Source organism: Corvus hawaiiensis, chromosome 28, assembly GCF_020740725.1.
Source record: "Corvus hawaiiensis isolate bCorHaw1 chromosome 28, bCorHaw1.pri.cur, whole genome shotgun sequence".
NCBI classification, from domain to species: Eukaryota; Metazoa; Chordata; class Aves; order Passeriformes; family Corvidae; genus Corvus; species Corvus hawaiiensis.
In genome coordinates this window covers 6,714,724-6,735,874 of record NC_063240.1, presented here as the reverse complement: position 1 = coordinate 6,735,874, position 21,151 = coordinate 6,714,724, and the positions used below count along the sequence as shown (strand labels likewise).

The following is a 21,151-nucleotide window of genomic DNA, read 5'->3' as shown; positions in this document are numbered from 1 at the left end:
TCCCCATTCCCGTTCCCATTCCCGTTCCCCTTCCCGTTCCCATTCCCATTCCCATTCCCGTTCCCATTCCCGTTCCCCTTCCCGTTCCTGTTCCCATTCCCGTTCCTATTCCTGTTCCCATTCCCATTCCCGTTCCCGTTCCCATTCCCGTGTTCCCATTCCCGTTCCCATTCCTGTTCCCATTCCCATTCCCATTCCCCTTCCTGTTCCCATTCCCGTTCCCGTTCCCATTCCCGTGTTCCCATTCCCGTTCCCATTCCCATTCCCCGAGCCTGATCCTGCCCCCATTCCAGCTTGAATCAGCCTGGGCTTTACCTGCCTGGGAAGGGCAGGACTGGGACATCACATGGGAAAAAATAGCCAGGAAAAACCAAAAAATGACATTTTCCTGCCTCTCGAGGAGGAGAGAGGCCTTAAACGCAGCTTAGGCTCAGCTCAAGGAGCTGGCACCAAGAGGAACTGCCTGGGAAGGGTTTCATTCTTAATGTGTGAGGCACAGTGGAAAAGCGCTTGTGATTAATTATTAGTATTATTAATTATGTGCTGGGAGTAGAACCTTCGGAGTAATTGAGTTTTTTGGTGCCCTGGGCCGAATGAGAAATGAAGAGAAAGGAGGAGTCATTTAGGGGTGATTTGATTTTGGGGTGATTTGATGAACATTTTAGCTTGACCTGAACATAGAATTTGATTTTAAATAATACAGATTTGGTTTTAAAGCGCTTTTAAATTAATTTTCAATTATTGTATTTATTCAAGCTCCTCAAATGTTGTTTGGAAAGGGGAAAAGTACAGCCCATAACTGTACCATTCATTAATGGAATCAAATATTTGCAGATGATTCATTATCTGTTCAAGCTATTTAACAAACCCAGAATGGATTTATGAGTTTTTCCCAGTCTGGATTCAGGAATTTTTGCCATTTCTCCTGTGCAAGCAGGTGGAACTGTGGACACTAAATAATGCAAATGAGGGCAGAGAAAAAAATCCAATGTCTTCATTTTGGGGAGCTCCAGGTAGCACACGGACTGTCTGGGATAATCCTGTGGGAAAACAGGATGAGATCCTCATTAATTAATGTCATTGGAACCATGGAAATGCCCAGAGGAGGGGTTTAAAGCTGCTTAAAAGTTGTCAAATTCAACTTTTACAGTTTAATGCTCAGCAAGCTCATGGCTCTTTCTCTGGGAGGAAATGATACCAGGAATTGGGAAACCAGGAACTGGGATACCAGGAATTGGGGTATCAGGAATTGGGATTGTCCAGCCTGGAGAAGAGAAGCTCTGGGCTGACCCAGTTGTGGATTTTCAATGCCTGAAGGAGCCACAAGAAACGTGGAGAGGGACATTGGACAAGGGATGGAGGGACAGGACACAGGGAATGGTTTCACATGGACAGAGAGGGGGGTTAAGTGGGATATTGGGAAGGAATTCCTCCCTGGGAGGGTGGGGAGGCCCCGGAATGGATTTCCCAGAGCAGCTGTGGCTGCCCCCGGATCCCTGGAAGCATCCGAGGCCAGGCTGGGGCAGCCTGGGACAGTGGAAGGTGTCCCTGCCATAGAATGAGATGAGATTTAAGTTCCCTTCCAACCCAAACCATCCCGGGGTTCTTTGATCTTCCAAGTCTGACAAGAGCTGGGAATTTGGGTGTCAGCCCTGATTCTTTCACCTCTTTCCTACATTTCTGTATCAAAGTGGAGCTGGTTCAGCCCCATCAGGGCCTGTCAGGAACCCCCAGCAAAGCTGACTGAAAGCCCCTTGAACTTTTCCATTCCTGCCTTTATTAAAAAGTGCTATCTTAAAACTGCTAAAATTAGTCTGTGCTGCTTCTCCCAGGATGACACAACTGCTGTCAGGGCAGCAACAGCTCTGAACCGTGATGTCATCTCAAAAAAAATCAGCAAAAAGAAGCCAGCTCAGGCTCTTGTGCTGCAATCCTTGCAGAGAGCCGAGGTCAGGGAATGTGGGACTGATGCTGCTGCTCCCAGCTCCCGGCACGGCTCTGTCCTGGCCAGCCCACGCGGCTCACTCTGCTCGGGAAGCAGGGAACAGAGGGATTTAATCCGTGGGAATGGGGTAAAAAGGGGCCGAGGGGGGCACGGGGACGAGGACGTGGCTGCTGGACCTGCACTGCCCAGGATTTCCAGAACCTTCCCATCGAATTTCAGAAGGAATTGGAGATCAAAAGTGGCAGCGAGCAGCACCACATGAGGCACTGAGAGACACTCAGGAACCAACCCAGACAGAGCTTTCCTCGGGGAAATTCTTCCACAGCATTAACTCCTTCCCTTGCTCCCAGTCCCACACACAACCAGCAGCGTTTTAGCCCCAAATCGGGCTGGTTTCTCCTCCTCCCTGCCATTAAATAAATAACCAGCCTGGAGCACCCTCCTGCCTCACCTTTGGCTCAGTCCAGTGACCTTTGTTCGCCAAGAACACATTAAAAAGGTCCTGTGTGAACAGGAGGGCTCCTGAGAACTTTCCAAGGCAGAGAATTCAGTGGATGAGCCCAGGGAACAGGTGATCCCAGGGATGTGAATTATCCCATCTCCAGACAACAGGGAATAGCAGGCAGTGGCTGTCACCTCCTGGGATGATCCACATAAACCTGCTCCTGCACCTTGTCCAGATGCCCTTAAAATTTACAAAAACAAAACTCCAACCCCAAAAACATCCCAAGGGATTCCCTGTGGCAGCCACAGCTTCTCTGGGAATCTATCCCAGGGCCTCACCGCCCTCCCAGGGAGGAATTCCTGGCTCTGCATTCATTGTGGATTCACTTGGATGAGTCTGTGCCCATCCCAAGACTCTGGGTTTAGACAGGACCAGGTCAGACCCACACCAAGACCTCAGGGAGCTCTGAGTGACCTCAGAGCCGGGGCAAAGAGCCAACAGAATTCCCTAAATGCTCACTGCCTCCTGCAATTCCCAGGGCTGGAGAAACTCCCTAATTTTACACTCACGTGGCAGGAATTATGCTCCAGGGATGTGGGATTGGGATCGAGGTGCCACCAGCCAGGGCTGATCCCAGGTCCCCGCTGAGGACACGCCAGGGCTCCCGGCCGTGTGTAACATTTCCAGCCTCCGAGCTTGTGACCACGGTTGCAACATTCCTTTTGTTTTCTAGGAATTCGACTCCACCAAGGAGGGAAACCACAGGGAAATTGTTTCAGTGTGTGCTCTGGATTTGGGAGAGGAGGGATGGGGCCGAGGGATGATGTATCACACACGGCTCCACAGCCAAGAGCTTTAAAAAAACACCCTTTGCTTTAAACCTAGGGAAAGGGACTTTTTCCCTCTTTGGCTTGGCAGGGGCCGAGCCCAGGCAAGGGGAGATCAAAGCCAGGCGAGGCTGCTGTGAAAAATCAAGCCCTGGACATTTATTAAGATTTTATTCATAAAAAGCCCTGCTCTGAGTGCAGTGGGATTTCGCTGTGGAACTTTTGACACGGGAGCTGCCTGATTTAGAAGGAAAATTGCCTCTTTCTCCTGCCAGGAGTAAGGCGATCCCTCCATTTCCTGTGAAATTCCAAGCAGGGATACAAACACCTTTCTTGTTGCCCTCAGGTGGGCTGGAGGCACATCCAGCCCTTGTTCCTGGGGTGTGGAGTGTCCCTGCCATGGAGTGGTCACCCCAGGCAGATGTGACTCTCCCCACCACATCTGTCTGCTCCAGCCCCACCTCACTCCCTTTGCCCTCGGTTGGATTCCGAGTTTCCCGTTTTCCAACCTTTTTTTGTTGCTCTTTTCTCCCCTTTGTGCAATCTGCAGCACAGAAGTTTAACTTGGCAGCGGGGCTGGAACAGATGGAGAGCCCTGGCCCAGCTCCCCAGATCCCAGGAACTCCTGCTCAGTGCCGTGGGCAGGATTTCCAGCCACTCGCTGCCTGGATCTGCCAAGGCAGAGCCGAAAAAACCCATTTTCTATAGAGAAGCTGGAATTTGCTTTAGTGACCACAAGTGACCACATGAGCACCCTTTCCCCTGTGAAAGGTGAGAATTCCACGTGAGCTGATTTCAAGGGAAAAACAAGAGGGTAACTTTAGGGAAAGCTGGAATATTGACATCCCTTCCTACAGCTCAGTTTGCAGAATGCACACTGGATTCTCCTGAAGGTGAGGATGGGGCAGAGCTCTGCACTTGCCTTCCAAACACATCCAAGCCATGAGCAGGCACAGGTTGGGGGCATTCCTCCTGGAAAACATCCTTCACAAATGAGGAAAAACCAGGTCCATGCCCAGGAACGTTGTGCCCAATCCGAGCCCAGAGCATCAGCCGGCACAAGGAGGGAGCAAAGAAATGAATCCACAGGGATTGGGGAGGTTCAGGAGGGAAGCAGAGGGCAAGGATGACACTCCAGGGTTACTCACGAGGCCTCTCCCCATCGCCCTCAGCTGAGCAGGGCTCTGTGGTGAAGTAAAAATGTGAAAAGAAAGGAAAAATACTGGAGCAAACCTTGTTTGGTGGGTGAAGAGCCCTTCCTTCGAAAAGCAGGGGTGTTCATGGCTCAGGAATTCAGGCAGGAAGAGGAACATGGAAAGAGAGAGAGACAAGAGGTGCTGGATCCTCCACGTAAGAAGCTGATGGGATTTCAGCAGGACAGGAGAACAGCTGTGAGCAAAGGCTGAGGAGCTGCTGACGGGGGGAGGAACATTCTGTGATTCCAAGGTGCACCAGCCAGGCCAAGCATCGCCGACTGCTCGGGGTGGATGGATCCTTTTTAATTCTTCTCCAAGTGTTCATTTGATCCTGCTCCAAGGAGATCCAGAGGGTTTGATTTGCTCTTTGTGCAGAATCAGCTGGTAAATGCAAACTCTCTCAGCTCTCCTCCTGCCTGGGCATCCCTCCTTTCCCTCGCTGTCCTGGGATTCTCCCCCTCGGAAGGGGCTGCACAAGGAGCGTCTGGAGCTCGGGAGCTGCCAGACCACCCAGGCAAGGCTGGAGCTGCCCCAGCTCAGCCTGTGTGGAGCAGCTTGGCCATGGCACAGCTGCAGTCCAGGGCCACAAAAACACTGGATTTTGCTCCCCAGCAGCAAATCCAGCCCCGTGGCCTCCCTGGGACATCCCAAATGCTGGAGCAGAGCCTGACTCTGCCCCCCAAAGGAAGAGGGGAACAAACTTAATCTAAGTTACCCCAAGGACAGTTGTCCTGCCATGCAAACATCCCCTCATGGATGGTACCCAGATCCTAAACTCCCTCCCTGCCCCAGGTGGGCCATGGCCTCATTTATCCCGAGCAGGCCCTGGAGGACTGGAGGACTCCTGCTCCAAACCTGGCTTCCAGAGGTTTATCAGTTATCCCAGCCCCTGAGGGTCTGGCTGGGTACTGGTCCGACTGGTCTAGGAAGAGTCCAAAACCTTCAGGACACATTTGAAAGGAATTTCTGGAAAACACAGCAAGACCAAAAGGGATGGGAAGAAATTTGTGTGCAGCAATCGCTGGGATCTGGTGGCCACTTACTGCACCAGGACGGAGGGGTGTGGTTTGATCCTCAAGGTCCCTTCCAACCCAATCATTCTGGGAGTCTGGGATTCCATGATTCCTGGCATTCCATGAGATCAGTGCAGGAAGCACACACAGCAGAGCCTTTGTGTCTGAGCTGTCTGGCAAAGACCCTTCCACGTCCCCTGGGAGTTGCATCATTATTTTGTTGTCTTGCAAACATTATTCATATTCCAGGGTCTGGGAAAGGAGATTTTCCTTTGGAATCCTTTGGCTCGCTCAGGGCTCTGCCTGTCAGGGTCGTGTGCGAGTCACCGTCCCCTCGTTGGGGGTCAGCCCCTCACTGATGTCACCCTTGGCCAGGACACCCCCAGTGTCTCCAGTCCATCCTGCAGGGTCCCTTTCCCAGCTCGGGGTAATGAGGGAACAAACCCAGAGCCAGCAGAAAATCTGTTTCCTTTGAATCTTCACAGATTGGAGGGAACAGCTCAGCTCTGCCTTCCCTGGGAGGTGCAAACCCCTCTTTCTCCTGCTCCCTCTGCCCGCTGCCAGCTGGGTCCCAGCAGCAGGAGCACATTTCCCTCGGTGCCAGCAGCTCCAGGAGTCATTCCCTTGGAAAGGCCGCTCCTGGCTGGCGGTGGACACGGAGCAGGAGGTGGGTTTGGCCTCGCAGGGCTGGTGCAGCTGCGGGGGGAGCGGGAATTCTGCCAGGAAAGGTGCTGGTGTTCATTGGCTCCGCTCCTACGAATCCTTATTTTTGGGATGTGTTCAAGGCATTCACCAAGAGGAGGAATTAAAAGGCTGAAGGAACAGAATGACCATCAAATCCCACATCCTGACTATCCCACGTCTGGCTGCATGGCCTGTGTCCTTCCTAAACTGTCCTGGAGGGACAGGACACAGGGAATGGCTTCCCATGGACAGAAGGCAGGGATAGGTGGGAGATTAGGAAGGAATTTTTCCCTGTGAGGGTGGGGAGGCCCTGGAATGAAATTCCCAAAGAAGCTGTGGCTGTCCCATCCCTGGAAATGTCCAAGGCCAGGTTGGATGGGGCTTGAAGCAACACAGCAAAAAATGTCCAAGTACTGCTGGGAACATTTGCAGACCCCAAACTGGAGGGGTTTTCCACAGGGATAAGGACAGGGCCATCAAAGGGAATGAGCTGAGGCCCAGAAGCTGCAAAACAGCTCCAAAAGGGATCAAAGGCCAGCAGAAAGTCCCTGGTCCCAGGGCTGGCAAAGCTGAGGGGGCCACTTTATCAAAACTAAAGGAAGTCTGAGGGATAACTTGATTGCCAGGCATGGTTATCACTGGAGAAGGGGAATGTGGGATAGAAAAAACCTTTTATCATTGGGGAAAAAACCCATCATCAGCTGGATGCCACATCCAGAGGATTCCAGATGAGAAATAAGGAGGGAAGTTTTAACAGCACCTGGTCTATGGAAGGTCTCCCTGCCCATGGAATGGGAGCAGCTTTGAGGGCACTTCCAACCTAAACCAGCCTGGGACCTGCAACCAGATGCCCAGGAAATCATGGATTGCCAGTCCTTGGTGCCCCAGGCCAGCCTGGATGTCCTGCAGGAGGAGAGGCACTGGTTGGAGGGAGGGAATGGGCTCAGGACCAGGAAAAATGGGTGAAATTCCGTAATCTCTGGGATCTCTGAGGTCACTCTCCATGATGTAATGTCCCTTCTCTGAAGCTCTGTCACCGTGCAGATGTCACCACACCTGCTCACTGTACAGGGATGATTCCCAGTCCTTCCCAGTCTTCCCCGGGGCTGTTCACCCACGTGGAAACAACAACCACAGCATTGCCAATTCCAGCTAAAAATATCCCATTACCCAAGATTTCCCCTGAGATTCCTCCTCTGAGCCTCCTTCCTGGGGCATTCCTGCTCAAATCTGAACTTCCAACTTCACCACCCAGTTGCCCACGGACGCTGCGGCCACTCCTTGTGCCCAAATGTCTCCAGCCAGGCCGAGGGCTCCTGGCAAATCCCAGACCTGGCCCTTCTCCTTGCCTGGGCTCCTGAAGTCTCCAGGGAGCTGCTCTCTTTTCTAGGATCAATCTCCTCATTTAAGGAACCCCTGGTGGGTGCTGGAGACCCCAGGAGGGAAGGGGGGGTGTTTAAGCCACACATGGCCCAGGGCCTCTCCGAGCCTCCCTGGGTGAGGCAGGATCGCTCCAGGCCCACAGGAATATCCAGGGAATATCCTCAATCCAGCACTTCAATACACACTTTCTACAACGAGCCACATGGGACAACTTTCTCCTCTTTTTCCCCTCTGGAATTTTCCTTTTTCCTTTTTCCTTGTTCCTTGCCTTTCCCTCTTCCCAGTCTCCGGTGTTTCCACGGCCATTCCCGCAGGATTTGTGCCTCTCCCAGTGTGTGCAGGTTTCCTGGTGCTGCTCACAGGAGACATGAGTTCATCCAGGCTCCCTCCTCCTAATCATTCCCAGGCATGGAAAAAACCCCCTCACACCCCCGAGGAGAACATAAACATGGACGGGATGTGCACAGCTTATGGAGACGGGACTATGGGAAACACATGGTTCCAGTTTAATAAAACTCTTACATTTCCAGGGCTTTTTTTTTTTGCCTTTTTTTCCCCATTTTATGGCTTGTTACAGAGCTGTGAATAGCAGGGCTTGTTTTGTTGTTCTTGTTGTGTTTTATGAAGACAATGCCTTGTCCAGAGCTCCAGACATCAGATTTTTGGGGGGGGAAGATAAAGCTTCCGGCAAAAGCTCTTGGCTCCTGCCCAGGTCTCCCTTAACTCCTTCTGGGAATGCTCAGGGTCTGACAGCCGGGGATGGGCCACATTGGGGGGGTCAAGAAGCCCCAGATGCTCGGAAATATTTGATCTAATCCTGCTCCTTAACCAATTTCAGCCTCTCAGTTGGATTCTTCTGTGTTCTCTTTGTGTTTTTCCAGAGGGATTTGGGGTGCAGGGAAGGAGTTTGCCTGGCTGGGACAGAGGAAGGGGATATGGGGCATAAAGGCACATTTGGATCATAAACCACAGGATCCCAGGACAGTTTGGGTGGGAAGGACCTTAAGGATTATCCAGTCCCACCCTAGAGATTCCTGAGCATCCCTCTTCCCACTCCTTGTTCACAGCCAGGCTCCTGCCGTGTGCTGGATTCCAGCTGCTTGGTGAAACGATTGAGCACGGGCAGGAAGGAAGGAGGAAAATCCAAGCAAGATCTGATCCCAAGGCTTTGGGACTGGCAGGCGTTTGGAGGGGATCACAAGTTCCTCCTTCTCAGCAAAGGCTGGATCCACTTTTCCAACCATTCATTCGTGTGTGTGCATTCCCCGGGGGAAAGGACCCAAATCAGGCACAAAGTCAATGGAACCTGGGCTAACACAGGGGCAATATGCAAGCTCCTGGAAAATCCTTGGAGATTTCTGCTCACGGCCATTCCATGGAGGCAACTTCTGCAAGACCTTTGGCCCCCACCAGGCTCTTTTTTCTGCTCCTGTTTTATTCCTGCTACAGGGAGTGGGGAAGTGATGCTGCTCATGTTTTCCCCATCACGACAAAGAAGAGCCCTGGAACAAACCCCAAATGCTCAGCACTGCCTGAGAAAAGGGAGAGAAATCCCACAAGGAACACTCCTAAGGCTGCAGGATCTGGAAAAGGACTCAGATCCCATCCCAGCTCTGCTGATTCCCTCAGGATTTTCCCATCCTGCAACACCTCCAGCTCTCTGGGATGCACAGCCCTGTGCTCCTTGTCCACCCCAGCCCCTGGCTCTCCCCCTTCCCTCTCCCTCCTGTGCTGGACACTGCTGTGTTTATTTTGGTATTAACTCGAAAATCCCACCTTCTGCCAGCTGCAGGGAAAAGGTTTGGTGGGATGAGAGGGAAGGGGATAAAGGGAGGGAAGCACTCAGGGGAAATGGGGGGCAGGGGGGCTCCAGGCCCCAAACACCACCCGGACACTGCGGCTGCTGCGCCACAGCAGCGTCTGAGAGACCACAGGCGAACTCCAGGGACATCGGGCTGCTCCCGCTCTCACCAAAACCAGGAGGCTCCTGCCCACTTCCTAGAACATTCCTGGAACTGAGGACTGCAGAGGTGCCGTTCTCCAAAGCCGTCACGTTCCATGTGCAGAGCTGCCCCGGCGCTGAGCTCAGGGCTCTGCTCCGCTCCCAGCCCAGGACGGATTCCAAGCCCTTGGCTGCTTCCCCACCTTTGGATCTGCCGGAGTCGGGCTCAGCTCTGCTCCCTCCGTGCTCACGACAAACACAGGAAACCTCCTTTTCTTTCAACAGGCAACTGCGAGGCAAGAGGGACTTGGGACACGGGATGGAGGGACAGGACACAGGGAATGGCTTCCCACTGCCAGAGGGCAGGGATGGATGGGATATCGGGAAGGAATATCCTGTGAGGGTGGTGAGGGGCTGGGATGGAATTCCCAGAGCAGCTGTGGCTGTCCCTGGATCCCTGACAGTGTCCGAGGCCAGGTTGGAGCACCCTGGGACAGTGGGAGGTGTCCCTGCCCATGGCAGGAGTGGGAATGGTCCTTCAGGATCCTTCCAACCCAACCCATTCCATGATATATTGGGAATGTGAAACATGACAAATATAAACCACAGCCTGACAAAGAGATTGTGAAAGGGTCACTGGGATGCTGGGAGAGGGAGCTGAGACAACCAAAGTGCTGCAGGGATCAGAGCAGCTCCAGAATTTCAGGTTCACCGGCAATAGAGCAACCAAAATCCAGTTGGGTTCAGTGACTGGCTTGGAAATCTCCCAGGAATCTCTGGTTTCGGGCAAGTTGTAAATAAAACAAACTATTCTGATGGTATTCAGCCTCTGTGTTCAGACAAAACTCAGCAGCCAGGGAGCCTGAACTTGCTGTTTTTGTAGAATTTTCTCACAGCCCAAGAACGCTGTGTTTCTGGTCAAAAGCTGATCCCAGTTTTTGGATTCTTTATTCTGATGCAAATTATCTATCCCAGCTACTGTGCTCAGGCTCAGTCTTTCCCTGAAGGAGAGGCTGGGATCAGGCTCCAAGGATGGTACTGAGGACACAAACGCTGAAACCCCACCGAGGCACAGCAGGGAGATGGGGGGAGCTGGAGCCCAGGAGCTCTGGGTGAGTCCTGCCCACATCCCATGTGGGTGAACCTTTCTTGATCTCCATCCCAACCCTGACACAGCTCCAGCCGTTCCCTGCATGCTGTCCCTGCTCCCAGAGGGAAGAGATCAGTGCCTTCCCCAGGAGGAAGGGGATTTATTAAACATCCCCAGCAGTCACCTTGTCTAGGGTCCATGCCACCCCTTCAGCTGCTGCCAGCATCCCTCTCTGTCCCCAGACAGGACTCTGGGAATGCTCCCAATCCATCGCCTTTCCCGCCCCAGAGCACTGCCCTAAGTTGCTTTAATTAACCAGAGTTGTGTTTAATTCAGGAACAGCTCAGCACCCGCCAGGGCTGCCCCATCCAACCTCTGGGCTCCAGCTCCTCCTCCTCCTCACATTCCATGGGTCACTTCCCCCCTCGGGACCTGTCCCTGCCCGGAGACACCCGTCCCCCTCCAGGGACAGGGACAGGGGAGGTGACGTGTCCAGCCAGTCCAAAGAGACGTGGAAATGGTGCTCCCAAGAGGCTCGGAGGAGACACGCCTTGAGAATGTGTCTGAGCAAGGCTGAGGCTGGGGTAAATCAGGAGAAACTGGGATAAATTGTGCACCTTAGCAAAAGGCTGATGAAGGGAATTCTTGGCTCACACTCAAGGAGTTTATTCCACAGTTTGTTACTGGCACCATCAACATGTGGAGGGTGGAAAATGTGTCCAATATCTAAACCAACTCTCCATTGTTGTTACGTGGTTCTGCTTTGGAGGAGCCCTTAAATCATCTCCAGTGAGAGATTGAATTCAGCTTCCCTCATACATGGAGAACTCTTCCGAGTGGGGTCCGGATCCTTCAGGAGGGAGAACTCACACTGGAGGAAGTTGTTTGGAAAAAACATAAGAGCTATAACAGTCGTGGAAATTCTGAAATGCAACCACCACCCACACATGCACAGATGGACACACACTGAGAACCTCCAATCCAGAGGAAAATCAAGATATTTTAGAAATAGCACTGACATTTAGAATCCCAGAATGGTTTAGGTTGGAAAGGCCTTAAAGATGATCCCATTCTACCCCCTACCAAGGGCAGGGGCACCTTCCACTGTCCCAGGCTGCTCCAAGCCCTGTCCAGCCTCAGACACTTCCAGGGATGGGGCAGCCACAGCTTCTCTGGGAAACTTCCCTCGGCATCTTCAGCAAAAACAGAATTGTGTTTGAACGTGGTAAAAAAGAAGACATAAAAAGGAGAGATGTGAAAACCCAAGAGTTACAGGTGGACAAAACTGATGAGACTGAAGTCCACTGAGATCCTCCCACTGATGGGGAACAGATGCCACAGAGAAAGTGCAACCAGAGGGATGGAAAAGGATGTTTCCCGAGTGCCTCATTCCCTACAGCTCCAGAAAGAGTTAAATCCGTTCATGGACTCTTGGAATGGGTTACACTATTCCCTTACAAAATGAGACCCAGCCTCATCCCATGTCCCAGTCATGTTTTCACCTCTAAACTGACTGAAAGATGCCATCAAAAACCACTCCAAAGTTATTTTCCAAGCTCTCAGCTCAGGGATGTTGAGTTTCTCTCCACTAATGATGGAAAGAAACTCCACAGAAATTCCTTACTGGCACCACTCCAAATTCAGCCAGATCTGAGCTTGGACATCGGAGACTGTAACCCCCAAAAAATCCCATCTCCAAGAGACTCTAAATTAAACAAATTTCAGGATGTCTCCTGCATGTCCCTGCTACAAGAGGAACATCTGTTTCCTATGGAGTGGGGAGATATCCTCTGATTTAATCAGTTTGGGGAGATTAGAAGGATAATGGGAGACATTTGCAAATTCCGAGTTTCCTAAAACTTCTCATTTTCATTTCAGGAAGCCTGGAGGGAAAGGGCTGAGTGTGTGCTGCAGTAAAAGTGGGCTGAATAAAGATCATTAGGGATCACAGGAAAGCAGGGATCATTTACATATCTCTTATCAGCTGGAAAAAACACTGCAAAATCCAGGCTTTTCTGACACCATCCTTAGCTTTGATCCAGAGCTCTGCACAAGGAGAGGTGAGCTCAGATGTCACTCCAAGCCTTGGGTGAGCTCCTGAGACACAGAGTGAAGCACCAAAGGTGGAGACTTGTCCCGGATTTGTGCAGCTTCCAGCAGGAATTCGGGCTCCATTTGGAATGATCTGCCCAGACCGGTGTTGTCAACTCTTTCTCTCCCTTTCCAAAGACTTCCACACAGATGAAGTGGCTCCTGAAGAGGTGTTAGCTCTGCTTACTCCATGGGGGAACGTTCCATGTCCTTCCCATCCATCTTCCCTACTTTTCTGCCTTTTCCTAAGCCAGTGAGGTAATTCTGCACGAGGAGAAGCCTGGGTGGAAACCTCCAGGATGTGGCATATTCCTGCTGCTGCTGGACACTGGTGGGACCTCCTGGAGCTGTCCATGCGGTGAAGAAGACACTGGATGTGCGCTCTAATTCCAGCCTAAATACCCAAACCAGATTAAACCAGACCCATGGCTCCATAAACCTCATGTGGAGAGGGCTGGGGAGTTCTCCTGGTGCCTCAAGCGAGGGGCTCCAGGTGGGACAAGCTCCCCTAAACACTCCAAAATGAACCAAATCCCAAAACATTCATCCCCACTGAGGCTGGGGCAAAGTCCCCTGCTGGATCAATGTGCTGGGTTCGATTCCAAAAGGAAAATATAGCCCTAAAGCCACCCAGCCCTTCTGCTCCTTTTGGGCCTGACCCAAATCTGCACCTCCCCTCCCCCTGCATTTCCCCCCGACACACCTTTCCTTCCACTGGAACATAACCCCAAATAAGATGTTGGCCTGACATGAAAGGAAAATGTATAAATATTTTTAAAAAGAGAAGAATTCCTGCCTCTCCACCAGTTTGCTCCAACTAATAGGTTTCAGATGTCTCACATACTTCATTCATTCAGCCCCATTCAGTCTCCTAGGAGCCCCCGCTGTATTTATTAAACACAGCAATTGTGGAATGTTCAGCACTTACAGAATCAAACACACCATTTTTTTCTTTTTTTCCCCCCAAAAAAGCGTAATTAGAAAGCTTAGAGTGACCTAAAACTGTCATCCTGGTTCCGATCCCAGTGCCCACTCCAGCATCCTGCAGCTGTCCCAAACCTTGTGCCATGGTTTAACCCTTCCTGGCTCCCCAAGAACACTTTTTTTGGGAGTTTTATCCTCAGCAGGATGATTTCCCTGCCGTGCTGGAGCTCCTGCTCTCTGTGTTGTTCCTGAACGTGTTCTTTTGGACACTTGGCTCTCACAGCCAACTTGTCTCCGCAGTCTCGGCAGCTCTTCCCACTCCTGGAGGCGCGAGTCAAGCCTGGAATCCTGCAGGATGCCAGTGCTAATTTCAGCAGCGCAGGGCTGGAGAACACGAGCTCTTTCCTAGAGGGACTCGAATGGAAGCAGACAGAAGAGCAGAGCCATTTTTCATTCCAGAGCTGGCAGAGAGAGCCAAGGAGGATGTCTGGGCTGGAGAGGCAGGACATGGACTTGGTTCCAGCACCAGTGACCTGCCAGAGCTGGGGGACGGCTCCGGAGGGTTTGCTGGAGTCTGGCACTTGCCCAGCCCTTTTTTTTGGGGAGAGATACATGAAAAGCAGAGCTGAGAGGGGACGTGAGGCCCTGAGCCTGGGCTGGGACCATCTGGCAGGAGCCAGCGGCGGAGGAATGGCCTTTGCTTGAGGCCACAACCAGTTCATGCAGCTGCTGAGTTCCGTCGGTCTGGAGTGCTCCAACAGGAGGTCATGGCCCCCAACCAGCCTTCCCTGGGCCAGCAGCTCCATCCCAGGAAGGGAGGCCAGCCCAGCCCTGCACACCCATCCCGGGCACAGCGACCTCTTCCCAAAGGTGTGCTGGTTCATTTTTCCCCCTTTTTTGGCTGCAGAGCCCCTGCCCCCATGGGAGACCCCTGGTTCACGGGAACGGTGCTGCTGTCACTGTTTCCACATTACTGCCCACTTCAAAGAGCCGGGAATGAGTCTTGTCCCAGACATGTTCCCAGGGGAGCCGTTGGTTTCCAGGCAGGATCCCTGGTTATTGGTCCCACTGCAGGAGGTTGTACGGGAAGGGATGAATCCCCGTGGCTGTAAAACACCAAATGTGCTGAGAGCCACTCCAGAGCCTCCCAGTGCCTCATTACAGCACTGTGTAATTAAAGTCCAGCTGTCACAGCCTCTGCCTGGGTACAAGGGCAGCTCCTTGCTCTGAGCACTTCCAGGGGTTCCCAGTTTTCCTATGCCTTCGCCATCTCATTGTACAGAAGGAAAAACACCTCTGGAAATCCTGGTTCCTGGAATTTGCAAGTGCTCTGGCCAGGGAATGGTCACATTCCCAAGGCTGCCAGAGCTCCAGGAGCGTTTGGACAATGCTGTCAGGCACAGGGTGGGATTGTTGGGGTGTCTGTGCAAGGCCAGGAGCCGGACTCTGATCCTTGTGGATCCCTCCCAACTGACGACATTCCACGGTTCTACAGTTCTGTGATTAATCAGCAATCCAGGTTAATTGTCTGGTGGGGTCAGACCCTTCTAGGACCATTTCTACTTGTACAATGTCTCCACACCCCCAGGAACCCAGCTGAGACTGGGATATCCCAGGTAGTGCCAGGAATCCTGCTCTTCCATCAGCATCCTGATCCCCATCAGATCCCATCTCCTCTCTTCAGGGCTTTGCCTACATGCAGGGAATTCCCAGGTGGAACCTGAGGCAACTCCTGCAGCTTTGTGTGAGTGCAGCCAACTCACATCAAACGCTTCCCAAGCTTTAGGAAACCCCAGGCGACTTCAGGGATCTCAGAGTCTGGATTCAATGATCTGGGACAGGAACCCATGGAGCAGCCCAACCTTTCAGCTCCTCATTTCAGAGTTGCCCCATCTCCGATTGTTCCCAGATATTTCAGTGTCACTCGGCTGTGTGCTCATGGCACAACTCCAGATTTCTGGAGGGATGCCCAGGCCATGAGCACAAACCACTGCCCTGGTCCCAGCGTCTGACCATGTATTGGAAAAACCCCTAAGGAAGATTGCTGCCCATTCCTGAAACTCGGTGCCTCTGGGACAGCAGCCCTCCCCATTCCGCCCTGGGTTTCCAGCCTTTTTTGTGAGGTTGGCTGAGCATCTGCTGGTGATTAAGGGTTTTGTCATCTGGAAAGAGCTGACAATTACCTCCAATTATTCCAACTAGGTCAGGTTCTTCAGCACGAGTTTATGTGATGACTCTTGGCTGGAATTTAGGATTTCAAGCCCCACTGGAGGGCAGAATCCACCTCTCTGTCTCACCTTCAGGAAAAGATTCCTTCCGTAAATAACAGCTCCTTGTCCCACAGGACCTGACCTGTGTGCCCCCGACCTCCTGTTGTTTCAGGACAACATCCCAGGAACTGCACAACAGGTCTGGTTCTCCAGAACTGGAAAAGGGAGTGAAGGGAATTTCAGGATGCTCCAGGAATTTCAAGAAGGGTTTTCTCATCAAACTTCCCATGTTGAAACTCCCAACTTGCTTGAAAATGTCCTTTGGGGCCTCAGGTGCCATGTGAGAGTGTGGGGACTGAGGTCTAAACTCCGTGTGGGCTCTGCCCCTGCCAAGTTCTGTCCTTGTCACCCCGTCCGTGTCCAAGGAAAAGCAGGGATAAGCAGGTGGGAACCAGGGGAGCCATTTCCAGCTGTCACACGGGTGAGATGCTGATGATCCTGAAGAGTTTTTCCTTCATTTTGCCTTGGAAGCTCTCCCCAGACAGGCCACGGCCATTAATTGATCACGGGCTGGTCTGTGACTGCTCCCTCAGGGAACTGCGGCAGCCCCAGGGGAGTGCAGACGGAATTCCTGATATCCTTCCTTCCCTCCAAAGCCAAGCCAGGGATGCAGAGCTGCAGGGCCAGCCCAGAACAGGTACCTCATGTCCAGTTGTCCAGCAGGTTTTTGGCAGTGCTTCCTCCAAAGATTCCCTTGAGGACAGGAGCGTGGCCCACAAACCCCAGCACAGAGCACACCCCCAGGAATGAGATGGTCCAAATGGGACAAACACAACTGGAAAATGTGCTGCACTGCAAGGCCAGGAGATTCCAATTCCTTCTCCCTAATTACATGTGATTGCTTCTTGGCAAGAGCTCAACCTGCCAGAGCAGTGAGGTTTCACAAACATTCACACAGGCATTAGATCATTGTTTGAAGGGGTTATTGGCAGCCCAAATCTGAAGTAAAAACAGAGTTTAAAGCAGACCATATTGACCAGGGTGAAGCTGGCTGCTTTCATGTCTCCTGCTTGTCTCTGGACACCCAGGACCCCTTCATTTCCTGTCACTCCCATCACCATGGCATTTCTGGAGCTGGATGTCACCATTTTGGGGGGTTCCTATTTTGGGGGGTTCTGTCCTTGCTGGGAACACAGGTTTATAGAATCAAGACTCCCAGGATGGGTTGGGTTGGAAGGACCTTAGAGCCCATCCAGTGCCACCCCTGCCATGGCAGGGACACCTCCCACTGTCCCAGGCTGCTCCAAGCCCCATCCAGCCTGGCCTTGGACACTGCCAGGGATCCAGGGGCAGCCACAGCTGCTCTGGGCACCCTGTGCCAGGGCCTTCCCACTCTCCCAGCCAGGAACTCCTTCCCAATATCCCATCCATCCCTGCCCTGTGTCCTGGCACTCCAAGCCCTTCTCCAAAGTCCCTCTCCAATATTTATTTCTCCAAAAATATTTATATCCAAAAAATCCCTTCCCACATCCAAACACTGTCACACATTGGGAATGAGGCCTTTTCCCTTTGTATTTCAGCAGAACTTTTCTGCTTTGCTCTCATGAATTCATCCTTGTCTCTGCTGGGCCAGTCTGACATCATGGGATGAGCTCTGGAGAGCTCTGCCATCCTCTCCCAAAACCTTTGGGAAAGCAGGTGGTGGCTCAAGCCCACGGCAAAGGACAAACGGGAATTCCCATGGAATCCTGCTGCCAGTTCCTGGGAGAACAAATGACTGCTGCAGAGATGAGTCTGTCCTGCATCATGCTCAGGTGGGGCCGGGAGCCTCTGGCAGCTTGGATATGGACAGAAATACTCCAGGCTCTGCCAGCCGACTGGGCTGGAGATCCTCACGGAGCAGCTCCCACTCCAGAGCCCTGGAGGACACCCTGGCCTTCCACGTGTTCCTAAATTAGATCTCCTGAGGCCAGCACTGGCTTTTAAGAGGGAGCTGAGCTTGTTAGTGCCCAGCATTATCCACTAAATGGGAATCAGCAGTTTTATTGCACTTGGAGGGGCTGTAAAAGGCAAAGAGGGAAGGGGCAGCGTCAGGAAGCAGCAGAGCCCCTTGCCTGGCACAGGGGGGGCACTCAGGAGTGCTGTAATTGTGAAGTTCCCCAGTGCTGAAGTAGAACAAGCCCCAGACTAAACCCAGGAGCCTTGGGAAGGTGCAAGAAGATCCAGACAAGGTTTGTAGGGGCAGCTCCCCAGCAGGCCCCTTCTCCCGAGGCCAAAACCCCAGACTGGAAAGGGTCTAAGTGAGGATTGCCAAGCTCTCCACCCAAGGAAGTCAGGGTGTGCAGGCTCCTTTCTTCCCAAATCATGGCTTGAGTTACACACCCCTGTGCTGCCAGCACAGGAAGCCCAGGGAAGTCGCATTATAGGAGCAAAAAAGTTCCTGTGCTGTCAGAGATTCCCCTCCCAGCCTGCCCAGGGATCCTGGATACCTGCTGGAAAAGGCTCTCGTGACACTCTCCTCCAGGGTTTCCTTGGCTCAGAGGATTTGTGGTGTAGTTGTGTGTGTTCCCATGTTCCCATAGAGCTCCCGTCTTGTCCTGGAAATACAAAGAAAAAATTAATAAAGAAATAAATTAATCAAAAGTGGTGTCTTTTTGTTACAGAGACAACTCCAGAATCTGAACATAAATGATGGAGAAACATCTGTGAAATCTGAGAGCTGCCAGCACCAATTAAACCTGCCCTGCCAAGGCCATTTTTGAATCAGAACCCAAAATCAAAAGGACAAAAACACAAACAACACAGGAACCATCCTGGAAAAGCTCTCAGGAATCTGCCATCATGTTTTAGAAGGAATGCAGAATTTCTGCTGCTTTAAACTGATTTTACAGTGCAAACCTGGTGTTGCAGCAGTGGCTTTAGGAAAATCTGAACCAACAAGAAGCTTAAAGACCTTTTTGAATATTAACCAGTTCCACTCCCTGGGAGGGTTTAGTGATTACTGTCACCCTAAAATATGGGAATTTTGCAGGAGATCTGACGTCCTTCCTAAGGTCAGACGTGATGAGATGGAGCCAGGAAGAAAAATAATTGGTCCTGGTTTAAAGTGTTAAGCAATTCTGCCTCCCTGAAATAAGCAGTAAAATTTATTGTTTTTTCTTGCTCACACAGCAAAATCCACAAACTGCCAAGATAATCAGGAGAGCGAATTTGTCCCCTCATGTAAATCCATTTTTGCCTTGTAAAGCTGCATTCCCAAGCCAGCAGCTGCTCCAAAAGGACCATTCCAGACCCCCCAGGCACCCCAGACACCCCAGAGGCTGTTTGGGTTACAGGATCACCCCAAGACAGCCCAGGTGTGTGGCCCAGCCAGTTTGGGATCATGGAATGGACACACCAGAGCCGACTGTCAGCATGAGGCCAAAGGCAGCTGCCACTTTCCCTGAGATTTTCCCTTTGCTGTGTGTTTGGAAGGTCACACAGCTGTAAGTCAGACACAGGAGGAGCTGAAAGCCTGCAGGGATCATTGCCTCCATCCCACATGTCCCATGGAAGGAAGCTCGCCTGTGAACTGACATCCCATTAACTCCTGCTGGTGGGAGCCTATTCCTGGGGCTGGAAATCCTTTGGAGCCTCCAACTGCTAGTTGCTCATCCCGCAGATTAACTCCGGTCCCATCCCTGACCTGGTGACTCGTATTTATTTTCTCATTTTATAAGAACCAGGCTCTTCCCTGCTCTCATTCTGGGTGGGAACGAACACTAGCCGGGTGTGAGGCTGCTCTGTCTCGGATACCCGAGATGGAAAACTGGGATCTTGTCCAACAGGCTATCTGTCTTCCTGGGAAAAACCTCGGCTCCACACGCTCCCAATCGTGCCATCAGCTGGAGCGAGGTGGAACTTCACGAGATGGAACAAACCAGCCCTTTTCCAAAACTACCTGTGAGGACAGAAAGCGGTTCCAGAGCCCGTAGAGCTCAGTAAAGACAATCTGGAGGGCACAAAGCTCGGCAAAGCTTGGGAAAGGCTCTGGTGCTTTCTGAAAGGTGGCAGATCTCAGCCTAGGTCCCCACCAAATCCCTTTTGAGAGATGGAATATGGGGAAGGAATTCCTCGCTGTGAGTGTGGGGAGGCCCTGGTACAGCTTGTCCAGAGAAGCTGTGGCTGCCCCTGCATCCCACCAGGCTGAACGGGGCTTGGAGCAGCCTGGGTTATGGGATGTGTCCCTGCCCTTGGCAGGAGTGGCCCGGGACGATCTTTACGGTCCCTTTCCCTCCCAATCCCGTCCGCACCTGCTCCCGGCTCCCGCCATCGCCTCAGCCCTGAGGGGCCGCGCCCCGGGGTCTCCCCTCCCCGCGCGCAGGGGCTGCGGCCGGCGGGACGCGCCGGGACCACCCGGGGGCGCCACCGCTCGGGGGCCCCGCTGCGCATGCGCACAGCGGCCGCCGCCGGAGCGCGGGAAGGCAGCGACGGACAGGTACCACCAGGCGGCGCTGCGGGGGGGGGGGGGGGGGGGGGCGGCGTCTGTAACGGCCGCGGGGCTCCGGTGTGAGGCGGGTGACCCCCGGGGCTCCGGTGTGAGGCCTGTGACCCCCCAGGCTCCGGTGTGGGGCCTGTGACCCCCGGGGCTCCGGTCCGCGGGGCTCCGGTGTGAGGCCTGTGACCCCCCAGGCTCCGGTGTGGGGCCTGTGACCCCCGGGGCTCCGGTCCGCGGGGCTCCGGTGTGAGGCCTGTGACCCCCCAGGCTCCGGTGTGGGGCCTGTGACCCCCGGGGCTCCGGTCCGCGGGGCTCCGGTGTGAGGCCTGTGACCCCCCGGGGCTCCGGTGTAGGGCCTGGGACCCCCGGGGCTCCGGTGTGAGGCCTGTGACGCCCGGGGCTCCGGTCCGCGGGGCTCCGGTGTGAGGCCTGTGACGCCCGGGGCTCCGGTGTGGGGCCTGTGACCCCCCGGGCTCCGGTGTGGGGCCTGTGACCCCCGGGTCTCCGGCGTGAGGCGGGTGATCCCCCGGGGCTCCGGTGTGGGGCCTGTGACCCCCGGGGCTCCGGTGTGAGGCGGGTGACCCCCGGGGCTCCGGTGTGAGGCCTGTGACTCCCCGGGGCTCCGGCGTGAGGTGGGTGACCCCCGGGGCTCCGGTGTGGGGCCTGTGACCCCCCGGGGCTCCGGTGTGAGGCCTGTGACCCCCGGGGCTCCGGTCCGCGGCCGCCTCAGCCCGGAGAACGCCGCGCAGGGATCAGGCACCCCCCGTTAGTCACGGCACCCCCCCCCAGCCCCCGTCCGACACGGCCGCCCACCCCTCAGAGCCGCCGCTTCCGTGCCAGCCCTGCCCCGGTGGTCGCTGAGGGCCGGGATGGGGCCGGGATGGGGCGGGGAGCAAAGGGGCCGTCCTGCGGCGTAAAAAGGAC

At 53.5% G+C, this 21,151-nt stretch overlaps 1 long non-coding RNA gene across 2 annotated transcripts; it reads right to left on the bottom strand.

Annotated features, from left to right (window-relative positions):
* Positions 1-246: 246 nt before the first annotated feature.
* On the bottom strand, positions 247-20,095 carry LOC125317717. Of its 2 annotated transcripts, none has more exons than XR_007200169.1 (3): positions 20,043-20,095; positions 18,240-18,347; positions 247-1,040 (listed from the first exon to the last, which is right to left on the bottom strand). It is a non-coding gene; the product is annotated as an uncharacterized LOC125317717 (long non-coding RNA). The 2 variants fall into 2 exon arrangements; XR_007200168.1 differs by lacking the exon at positions 247-1,040 and adding an exon at positions 11,176-11,396.
* Between the last annotated feature and the right edge of the window lie 1,056 nt (positions 20,096-21,151).